The sequence below is a fragment of the Excalfactoria chinensis genome, chromosome 5 (assembly GCF_039878825.1).
Source record: "Excalfactoria chinensis isolate bCotChi1 chromosome 5, bCotChi1.hap2, whole genome shotgun sequence".
NCBI classification, from domain to species: Eukaryota; Metazoa; Chordata; class Aves; order Galliformes; family Phasianidae; genus Excalfactoria; species Excalfactoria chinensis.
In genome coordinates, this window is record NC_092829.1 from 55,227,874 (window position 1) to 55,238,341 (window position 10,468).

General features: G+C 56.4%; 1 long non-coding RNA gene across 1 annotated transcript; it reads left to right on the plus strand.

Moving 5' to 3' along the window:
• Nucleotides 1–8,352: 8,352 nt before the first annotated feature.
• Nucleotides 8,353–10,035, plus strand: LOC140253256 (uncharacterized). Its single transcript, XR_011903810.1, has 3 exons — nucleotides 8,353–8,552; nucleotides 8,932–9,188; nucleotides 9,721–10,035. It is a non-coding gene; the product is annotated as an uncharacterized lncRNA (long non-coding RNA).
• Nucleotides 10,036–10,468: the final 433 nt, after the last annotated feature.

The window sequence follows — 10,468 nt, forward strand, 5'->3', positions numbered from 1 at the left end:
TTTCTGATCCCACCCCCTAAAACTCCCACCCCCAATCATCATTTTCTCACCCCCTCCCCCCCCGCTCCCTCCCGCCAATAGTTCCCTCCCTCTGCCAAAAACCTCCCAGCCCCCTGTTGTAATACGGGAAGAATTGTACAGAGCAGCAGCCGTGGATCAAGAGAAGGACTTCACAGAGCAGCAGCTGTGGAGCAGGATCAACAGCAGACCGTGTTGGTGGTGGATGCGACAGGCAGTGCCAGCAGGGCGTCCCCTGCTTCAAAGTGCACCTTTCCTCTCTCACCCACCACAGATTCTCTCCTGCACTCAGGGTCTGAAGGATTTCTTCCAGTTGTACTCTATATCCGCGTGGCCAGCGCGTGATACAGAGCCCAAGTGGAACACCTCCAATTTAGTTCTATTAGCGTGCGCCTTTGTCTCAAGTGATGCGTGGTCATCTTTTCAAAACCCCTATGAGTTGGATGTAAGAGAGGTAACCATTCTGTGATACGGTCATCCCTTTGCCTGGGATTCCTTTCCAGGTTTTGTCTTTGCAAATTAAGAAGAGGCTAATTGATAGGCTAATACCATCATAACCGAGCATTACTAACATATTCCATGATTATTCCCGTAGATTCCAGCACTGGTAACATCAGATCCTATTTGATTCACATCCTATTAATCTATTAATAAAATAGAAGCACACAATAACCTGGATAGTGCCTAATAATTCTAGTTCCTGAGACAGTAGTTGGCTAACCTGAAGGCAAAAGGTCAGCGAGCTAGGACTAACAGCCACACAGCAATATGGTTCAATAGAGCTGCGTCCACTGACTGCCCGAAAAGCCATACTTTTATAGCAGACAGACGAGGGCATGTAAAATCACACACACTCATTGGAGGAAAGCTACCACAATAACAACCCTCAAAACCCCCCTTCAAAGCTGCGAGCCATTCCTTCTTTTCCTAGAGGTGTCCTTGGTTCTCGTGCTGTTGATCCTGCTCCACAGCTGCTGCTCTGTCAAGTCCTTCTCTTGATCCACGGCTGCTGCTCTGTAAAATTCTTCTGGTATTACAACAGCCCCCCAGATTCCCACCCCAAGAATTCCTTCCTCCAATTTCCAACACTTTCAGAGTGTAACATTATCAGAGTACAATTTCTCCCCCAGAATTGCCACCCCACCAAGTTCCCTCCCCCTCCCCACATCCCCAGGGCCAGCAGTTACAGAGTCCAGTCATTTTGATGCCAGCCATCTCCCACCGCAGACATTTGTCTCCCCAACGGTTTCCCACCCCCCAGATTCCCACCCCAACAGTAGCAGAGTACAGCCATTTCATTGCCCACCCCAAACTCCCACCCTCCAACCAGTCCCCAGGCCAACAATTCCCCACCCCAAATTCCCACCCGCCAGCCATCCCCCACCCTAATATTGGCCACCCCAAGAATTCCCACCCCCTCCCCCCCCAGCCAACCAGCTCCCACCCCCCACCCAGCATTTCCCACCCCCCACCCAGCATTTCCCAGCCCGGAGCTTTGACAGTGCAGCGCTTTGGCGGTCCATCAGCTTCAGAGCCCCGCAGTGCCCCAGTCCAAGATGCCGTTTGCGGACAGCCCAGTTTGGGAGGGGTAGGGCTGGGGCCGGTGCTGGTGCCCCTGGAACACTGCCGCTGCTCTCTGGGTGTCGTGGGGGCCGGCGAGGAGCCCAGGGCTACAGGGAAGCGCATCGGTCGGCTACGGCCACGTCTCCTGCTACAGCAAGTGGGCCGGTTTCTTGGTACACTCCTGCTGGAGCTGCTGTTGGGCTGTGATGGGCACCGAGTCCTCCTGCTGGCCGCTGTGCTGGCACAGGCAGCTCCGCCTAGCGCCGGTGTTTGTGGCCTAGAACATGCTGGCCATGCGGTGGCTTCCTGGTTGTGGCGGGGATGCTGCCAGTGTGCTGCTTGTAGCCGCTGCTCTTGCCTCTTGTGGTGGTGCATGTGGGTGCTGTCACTTGGCCGGCTGGCTGCTGTCCCCGTGGTGCTTGTCTGCCAGCCGGCAGGAGATGCAGCCGGGTGGCAGTGGCAGGCGGCTGAGAAGCACCTGGGGCTGCCTCCGTCGTGCCTCCTCCATCAGACGTGCAGTGCAGGGCGATGGAGGTGTGGGGGCAGCCAGGGGGGTGGGCAGCACCAGGCGGCTGAGATGCACCCGGGGCTGCCTCCGCCGCGCCTCTTCCATCAGATGTGCGGTGCGGGGCGACAGAGGTGCGGGGGCAGCCAGGGGGGTCGGCTCAGGCAGCTCATGGGATGCTGGCTGCCTCCAGAGCGGGTTTGCCAGGAGCCCTGATTCAGGATTTCTGTCTTTGCTCGGCTCCCTGCTGGTCCCCGGGGACTCAGGGGGCTCTGTGTTGCAAGAAGAGGAGTCCGGGCTGCTGGAGACATCTGGGCTCACTGGCTCCATGGCAGTGATGCACCGCATCAGCTCTTCCCTTTTGCAGCTGCCCAGTTCTGCCAGCAGTTCGTCAGGATGATTTTCCTCTTGCGTGTTCTCAGGGTCTTTGGGCCTCTCTCTTGTGGCTGCAGGCAGGTCCTGGTTGTGCTGGGGGACCTCCAGAGCACTCGTCGCTTCTGAAAAAGCAAGAGCATCCCCCAGACCAGAAGGATGATGGCAGCCTTCCCACACCTGCTGACCTGCTGCAGACAGCCACCCGTCACCTCTGGAAGCCACAAACTCACCAACAATCCAGGTGAGCAAATCGTCCATTTCCACATCGTCCTCCAGTCTCTTGCTGCTGGGTGTCTCTTCTGGAACAGGCAGAAAATGCCCAGTGGGGCAGGGCCAGCTTTCCCACGCCCGCTCAGTGCAGACACCCCCCCACCAGCTCTGCTGCCCCCAGACTCACCGTTGCTGATCCACGCCAGCAGATCGTCAAAGTCTTCGCTGTTGTCCAGGATGCCGGTCTCGGATGTGACTTCTGGAGAAGGAAGAAAATCATTGCCCAGTGGGGCAAGGCCAGCTCTCCCACAGCCACTGGGTGCCAACCAGCCTGGCCAGCTCTGCTGCCCCCAGACTCACCGTCGTTGATCCATGCCAGCAGATCGTCCATGTCTGCGGTGTCCTGCGGGGTGCCTGCGCTTGTTGTCCGTGCTGGAAAAGCCAGAACATCCCCAGTGGGGCAATGCCAGCTTTCCCACAGCTGGCCGGTGCGGACAGCCAGCCGCCTGCTCTGCGGCCCCTGAACTCACCTCCTGATTCCAGCGTGGCAGCGCTGCAGGTGAGCGGAGCCGTGTCGGGCTGGGGGCAGACGTCGGTGGGTGCTGGGTGCCCCTGGTCCTCCGTGAGCACCACGGCATCTTGAAAGGGCTCCATCGGCGGCTCCCATCTGGCGGGCAGGGTGCAGGGCACGGGGAGCACCTGCTGCTGCAGTGCCGGTACCTGCAAGAGAAGTGGCGGGGGGCCGGGGCGGCCAGGGCGGCCGGGGCGGCCGGGGGCCTGCAGCAGGCAGGTGCCTGCGGGCTGCGAGGGCTCTGCATGGGGCACGGCCCCAGGCCACAGCCCCATGCGCTGCTGGGGCAGCAGCGTCCCTGCCGGCAGGGGATGTCCCCAGCAGGGAGCAGGGGCGGTGGGGGGAGCCCTTGCTGGGTGCAGCCCCCCAGGTAGCAGCTGCAGCAGTGGTAAGTGCAGCCGCGCAGTTGGGGGCAGGCCCCCAGGTGGCAGCTGAGCCACGGTTGGGGGCAGCCCCCCAGCTGGGAGCTGCGCTGCCTGTCCCCAGACACCTGGTACCCCAGGCCAGAAAGAGGCCTGAGGCGCCAGGTGGGTGGCAATGGGGACAGGGAGGGGTTGGGGTGGTACCGGCATCGGTCCGCGGATGGTGGGCTGCATCCAGGCGGGGTCCGGTGGCGGCACAGTCGCTTGACTGAATGTGGCGTCAGGTGTCAGAGGCACCGTCAGCGCTCCTGGAGGGATTCTCTCTGTGGGGAAAGGCCAGAAGGGGCACTGGGCTGAGATCTGGGCTGCTGGGCTGAGATCTGGCTCACGAGGGCGGCATCTGGGGCGCTGGGCTGGGATCTGGGGCGCTGGGGCCAGCTGAAGCTTGGGAGCAGGGGGAGCCTGCTGCCTTACCTGCCATGACAGCTGGAGAGTGGCAGTTAGGGGAGCCCCTCCCCCAACGGGGCTTCTGTGACCGTTGGGCTCAGCCCCTTTCCCCCAGGCTTGCCATGGTTTCATTTCTCATACCCAAACATCCTTCCCGTCCCATCTCTAACCTGATAGCGTGGACGTTTGCTCCTGGCTTCCAGTGTATCTTGGGGCAGAACAGGCAGCACTGCCTTTGCTGCTCTTCCCTCTTTGCTGCTTCCCTTTCCTGCTCTTCTCCTCAGCCACCATCCATCCAACCTTCAGCTCTTCTCCCTTACTCTTATCCTCTCCTCTTCAGCTCTTCTGCTCTTTTTCTTTCCTTGGATGCTCACTCCTCTCTCTCGTGCACGTCTACTCCTCTTCTGCTTTTCTTTCTTACCCGCATCCTCTCCCGTTCTTCTCATCTGCTCTTCCGACTTAGCCGTATCCTCTTTGCACCTCTCATGCTCTCCTCTTCTTCTCTTCCGACCACTGTCTGCTCTTCTGCTCGAGGGCGCTTTTCCTTCTCTGCTCTTCTGCCCTCTCTTCCTCCCTTCTGCTCTTGTTCTCTTCTGCACTTCTCACTGACCGCTGTCCTCTCTTCCCATCTTCTGTCCTTCTGCCATACGGCTATTCACTCTTCTCCTCTTCAGCTCCTCTCCACTTCTGCCTTTCTGCCTTACCTGTATCCACTCCTCTCCCTTTCTGCTCTTCTCCTCGTCTGCGCGTCTTCCTTACCTTCTCCCTCTCCTTTTTCTTCTGCTCTTCTCCTCTTCTGCTCATCTCCTCTTCCCGTTGTTTTGCTGCCTTGCCTGTCTCCGGTCCTTTCCTGTCTTGTCCTTTTTGTCTGCTGCTCTTCTTTCTTACCTGCATCCTTTCTTCTTCCTCTCTTCTGCTCTTCTTGAGTTCTGTCTTACCTGTATCCGCTCTTCCCGTCTCCTGCTCTTTTCCTGCTCTGCTCAGCGTCCAGACCCTCAGCAAACCCGTGGTGCTGGGCAGGAGGTGAAGCCAGGACCGGGATCTCACCAGTGTAAAAGCAGTTCTGGTTCAAACCCTCACCTTGCTGCTTTCCTCTCGTCTCAGCCTTGCTGGCAGGGTGCAGGAGAGCATCTTGGAGACAATCCCACAAATCGTCAGAGGTGGGAAGGGAGCAGGAGAAATCAGCCTGAAGAAGACCTAGCTACAGTCAGTGCAGCATGATAGAAATGAATCCATCCTCTTAGTAAAACAAATATACATAGAGGGAATGCCTCTGGGCATGGGGACCTCAGGTGTTGCTGCAGGGGCTGAGGCTTGTATCCTGCATTCAGGCCATCTGATCTCTTTCCTCGTAAAACCAGGAAGAGAAGGTGTAAGATGGGGAATACTCATGCACAAATAGACTTGTTTAATTACCTTTATCCCCTGTGCCCTCGCCTGGGCCTGCTGGGAGCTGCAGGCCCCGCAGGAACTACCACTCCCAGGATGCTGTGCGGCAGCTCCGGGCGCCGCCATGACAGTGCTGGGTGCAGTGCTCCTGGAAATGGAGCCTAGCTGTTTCAGTATCAGTACCTACACTTTTGCTGGTCCCACGGTGGCCAGACAGCAGCAGGACCATTCCCAGTGTGGGACCAGCTGAGAACCAACAGTTCTTTGGTTTCCTCAGTGGGGCCTCGGAGGCTCTGACATGGTCTCTGACCATCCTTTCTCCTCCCTCCCTCCTCTAGGTCTTCTGGCCAGGTGATCTCTGGGGATGCATGTACTGGGACAACCACCCGCACTGTGACCAGTGTGCAGGGGGAGCACCAGATCAACCCGACTGCTCTCAACCCCACTGGCACCACCCTCTGTGCTGCCGCTGGGAACTCCGTCCGCATCTGGGAGCTGAGCAGGTGAGGGGCAGCACAGAGGCAGGCAGGGCAACTTACTGATGCTGTGTGGATGGTGTCCATCTGCAAAGACTCCCCTTAGGAAAGGGAAAGTCTTTGTAGCTGTGGAAGCTGCCTCAAATGAGGGCTTACAGAACCCTTTCTGATGCCTTTACAAGTTGGACCTAAGGGGTGATGAGCAGCAATGGGACTACTTGAGGGTTCCATCTATGAGAAGAGGGAAGAAATGGGAGATGAGCAGCAGCTGTGCCACTGACCCGGAGCCCTCACTGCAGCCTGGGCTCTGCAGATGGTCAGGAGTGCTTGAGGGCAGTGGGCTTTGTGCTGGGGGAGGAGCTGGGCTGTTGGGAAGGGGCTAACTGACCCTTGTCACTGGTTGTAGGCTGCAGCCCGTTGGGAAGCTGAGTGGCCACACTGGGCCCGTGATGTGTCTCACAGGAAGCCAGACAGCAAGCAACCATGATCTGGTGGTGACGGGCTCCAAAGATCACTATGTCAAGGTACTCTCCTGTGGCTGCTGGGCAGAGCCCCCCTCTCAGACCTCTTCTCTCCCCCTTTCCCACATTTCTGGTTTTCCCTGTTCTGCACATGGCTTTTTGTGCATCTCCTCACCCCAAAGCTTGCCTTTTATTTCATTAGTGATACAAATGCAACTTTGGAGATGTGGGGGGGGAGAGGGTTGCATTTCTCACTCCTTGGGCCCCGTTGTTGATGCTTGCATGTTACATCTGACTCAGCTGAGCAGTCTGTCCCATTCTGCTCAGTTCTCCCTCCTGTTACGGATGATTTGTGCCTGCTCATTTGCAGCTCCAGAACAGCAAAGGATCACAGCTTCATTTTTGTGTTATTTTAAGTTTGATTTTGTTATTTTATTTTTCTGGCTTTTAGTAGGTTGAATTGGAGCTGGAACCATGGGGCTGGGGGGGGGTGGGGGAGGGGCAAGATCCCACTCTTCTTAGCTTGGCTCATGAAGATGCGTGTAAGAATGTAGCAGAATAGGGGCTCAGTGGTGACACATGTCTCCCGATGGTGGCAGGATGTCTGGTGAGACCTTAGCCCCCAGAACTGCCAACAGTTCTTCCCCTCTCCAGCATTATAAGCCATGTCTCCCAGACCTGAAATATTCCTCTATGGAAAAAGGAAGAGGGTCGAGGGCTGAGAACCCTTTTCCTGGGTATGGCTCCTCTGTGCCGTTTTGCTTGCCAGAGAGAACAGCAGCCCAATGGGGGCGGCTGCCATGATAGAACCTTCCTGATGTCACAGTAGCCACCTTGAGCATCTGTGATGTCACAGAACCTTCCTGGTGTCACAGCAGTCACCTTGAGCAGCACTGCCCCACCGAGCTCACTCTGCTCTGAGCCTTCTGGTGGCAAGCAGCCATGCCTGGCACCAAGAGAAGCAGGAGCGATGATTGCCCAGCAATCCAGGGCAAGAAAGAGATGGAGTGCCCAGAATCCAAGAGGCAGAAAAGGCCCACGGAGAACACCAAGAGGAGGAGGATGAGGAGGAAGAAGAGCGCCTTTGGCTGTCGCAGGAGGGTCAGACCCGCGACACCCACCGTGGAGCCGATGGAGGTGGATCCACCTCCAGATGATACGGAGCCGATGGAGGTTGACCCACCAGCAGCAGCACAACCTGCCGGCTCCTCCACCATGTCAGCCCGCCCAGCGCTGCGCTCACAGCAGCGCCATCGGCAGGCCAGGCGCCCGTGTCCTTACCCCCTGCGCAGCGCCTGCACCCGGCGTTAACCTGGAGGCCGTTAATTAACAGCTATAACAGAGAGCGGTCCTGCCAGCATTGCTCAAGTATTACCATCTCCTCCTCCTCAGCGATACGGGCCTCTCTGGAGATCAGTTCTGCAGGAGTGCTGGACTTCCTGATTCTGCAGCATGTTCTGGGCTTCCATCTCATCTTAGTGTTCAATTAGGAGTTTAGTGTTAGACGCCTTAAGGTTTTAAGTTTTGTGTTGGTGTTAGACATAGGTTACTTTAGGATTTTAGTGTTAGACGTTACCATCCAACTGGAACACGCATCCGGCACAGTCTTGCGCTGGAGTGCAAGTATTGCGCAGGGCAGCAGAGAATCATCATCCTTGAGCAATGCTGGCAGGACAGTTCTCCTTTATCGTAGGAAGTCGTTAGGCATTTGTAGGATTAAGTGATAGTTCCATTGCTAAGTATAGATGTAAGGAGTAAGTGCCTGATGTATTGACCTGGAATGCAGGAGAACAGTTCTCAGCTGTGACACAAACTGCCCACGGAGAGGTACGTGTGGATCACTGCAACCACCCCCCAAAGCAGTGCTGTTTGAACACAACTCTGTTTCCAGCAGACCTGCTTTCTGTGTGCTGAGTGCTCCGAGCCTGAGTGCATGAGGCTGATTGTGATCTCTGCTCTGCCCCCATAGCTACAGCAAGTCCCAAATGCACAGAAAGACTGGGTCTGTGCCCTGGCCTTCATCCCTGGCCGCCCCATGGTGCTGAGTGCCTGCCGAGGAGGTGTGATCAAAGTCTGGAACGTGGATAACTTCACCCCGGTTGGCGAGATCAAGGGGCATGACAGCCCCATCAACGCCATCTGCACCAACTCCAAGCACATCTTCACTGCCTCCAGGTGAGCCTCGGGCTTGGTGCTCCCCAGAGCCTCCGGGAGGTGGGAGAGCCCTGGGTTGACCTGTAATCCCTGGGCCTGGGTGGGTTTGCACTGAGTGGGGCCGGGAGCCTGGAGGGAGAAGAAGGCAGGGGGGATCTTGCAGCTTTCTGGTCCCTCTGTGCCTTCATCTCACCTTGCTGTCTTAGTCTGTCCCCTGTCCGCTCTCTGGGATATCCCCCTGCAGGGTCTCCTCTTCCCTGGGGCTGGGCATCCCCTGCTGCTCTTGGGGAGCAATTTGGCAGCAAGACTCCGATAGCCTCTTTTCCACCGTGTCCTTTTTCTCCCTTCCTTTTTCTGTCTCTCTGTCTCTCCTCCTCCCCACCTCCTGTCTGTGCCACAGTGACTGCCGGGTAAAGTTATGGAATTACGTGCCTGGGCTCAGCCCTTGCCTTCCACAACGCGTCCTTGCCATAAAGGGCCGTGCTACTAGTCTGCCTTGACCCTCCTGCTCTTTCTGACTCTCTCTTGCACGTGCACTCTTCTGTCTTTCCTTTTCTCTCTCTCCATCTCTTCCTCCTGCTGTCTTTCTGCCTGTTGCTTGCTTTAGCTCTTCTCTCTCTGTCTTTCTTTCTCTCTGCTCTGAGCTGCTTCTTAACGGTATGAAACTTTTGCATTTTTCCCCACTTGGTCAATCCTTCCTGGAGGTGCCATTCCCCTTTTCCCAGTCATACCCCCATCTAGTTTGGTTTTGTTTCTTTTGTTAACCTCCTGCCCAATGCCCACATCTGTGGCAGCCGTGTTCTGCCCTCACCCTTGCAAGGATAGTGGTGGTGGGGGGGGAGTTGGCAGCCCCCTGCCAACCAACCCACGCCCTGGGGAGAGCAAATTCTCTGTGCCACCACCACTTTGAGCTACAGACAGAGCCCATGCAGGGAGTGTGGGAGTCCTGTGGGTCACTGCTTGCCTTTGTCCCCAGTTGCTGCCAGTGGGGTGAGCTGGAGGCTGAGTCCCACTGGGCCTGCCTGCTCCCCCAGACAGACACGTAGCATCCTCCTACCAAGACAGAGCCTGGGAGCCTCATGGGCTGCGTGCTGCCATGGGCTGGGGGTGGGTGATGCTTCTGCTCACGGTGCCTGTCTGAGGCATGCAAAGCTCCTGGCTCATGCCATCGCTCTCTTTTGTTTCTCAGCGACCTGACAGTGAAGCTCTGGAGTGGGAGGAGGTTACCCACCAGCTCCAACTAGGAACTGCAGAACAACCAGAAGATGTGGCAGGAGGGTGAAGGCTGGGTACATCTCCTTTGCTGCCAAGACCCCACCATCGATAGGAACTCAGCCCAGGCATGGGGATTTTTGCGTCTGACCTGGCAGGGTGGGTGAGATCCATCTTGTCCCATCATTGAACACTGACCGATCCCGTGAAGCAGCAGCTCAATGAAGCACCATCGGCTCCACTTTACCTCCTGCTGCAGTTTCTCAGGTGTTTTCCAGTGACCAGGAAAGACTTCACCTCTCTTCTCACCCACCCTGCTGTGCTGCCTGCCAGGTCTGTGGGGGTTGGAGTCCATGTGAGCTCCCTGGCTCCCTGTTTGCTTTTCGTCACCAGCCCTCGTTCAAACCACTGCAGGGTGGGAATTTCTGCACACCTTGAAACAGGACCATCTCATATTGACTTAGAATCATAGAGTCATAAAATTACTCCGGTTGGAAAAGACCTTGAAGATCATCAAGTCCAACCGCAGCCCAACCAGTAGCCTATCTCTAAAAAAAAGAAACAAAAAAAACCCAAACAACAAACAACAACAACAACAAAAAAAATAATAATAATAATAATAAAAAGCACAACAACAACAAATCTCTGCTAAGTCATATCTTTGAGTACCACATCCAAACGTCTCTTAAACACATCCCGGGATGGCGATTCAACCACCTCCCTGG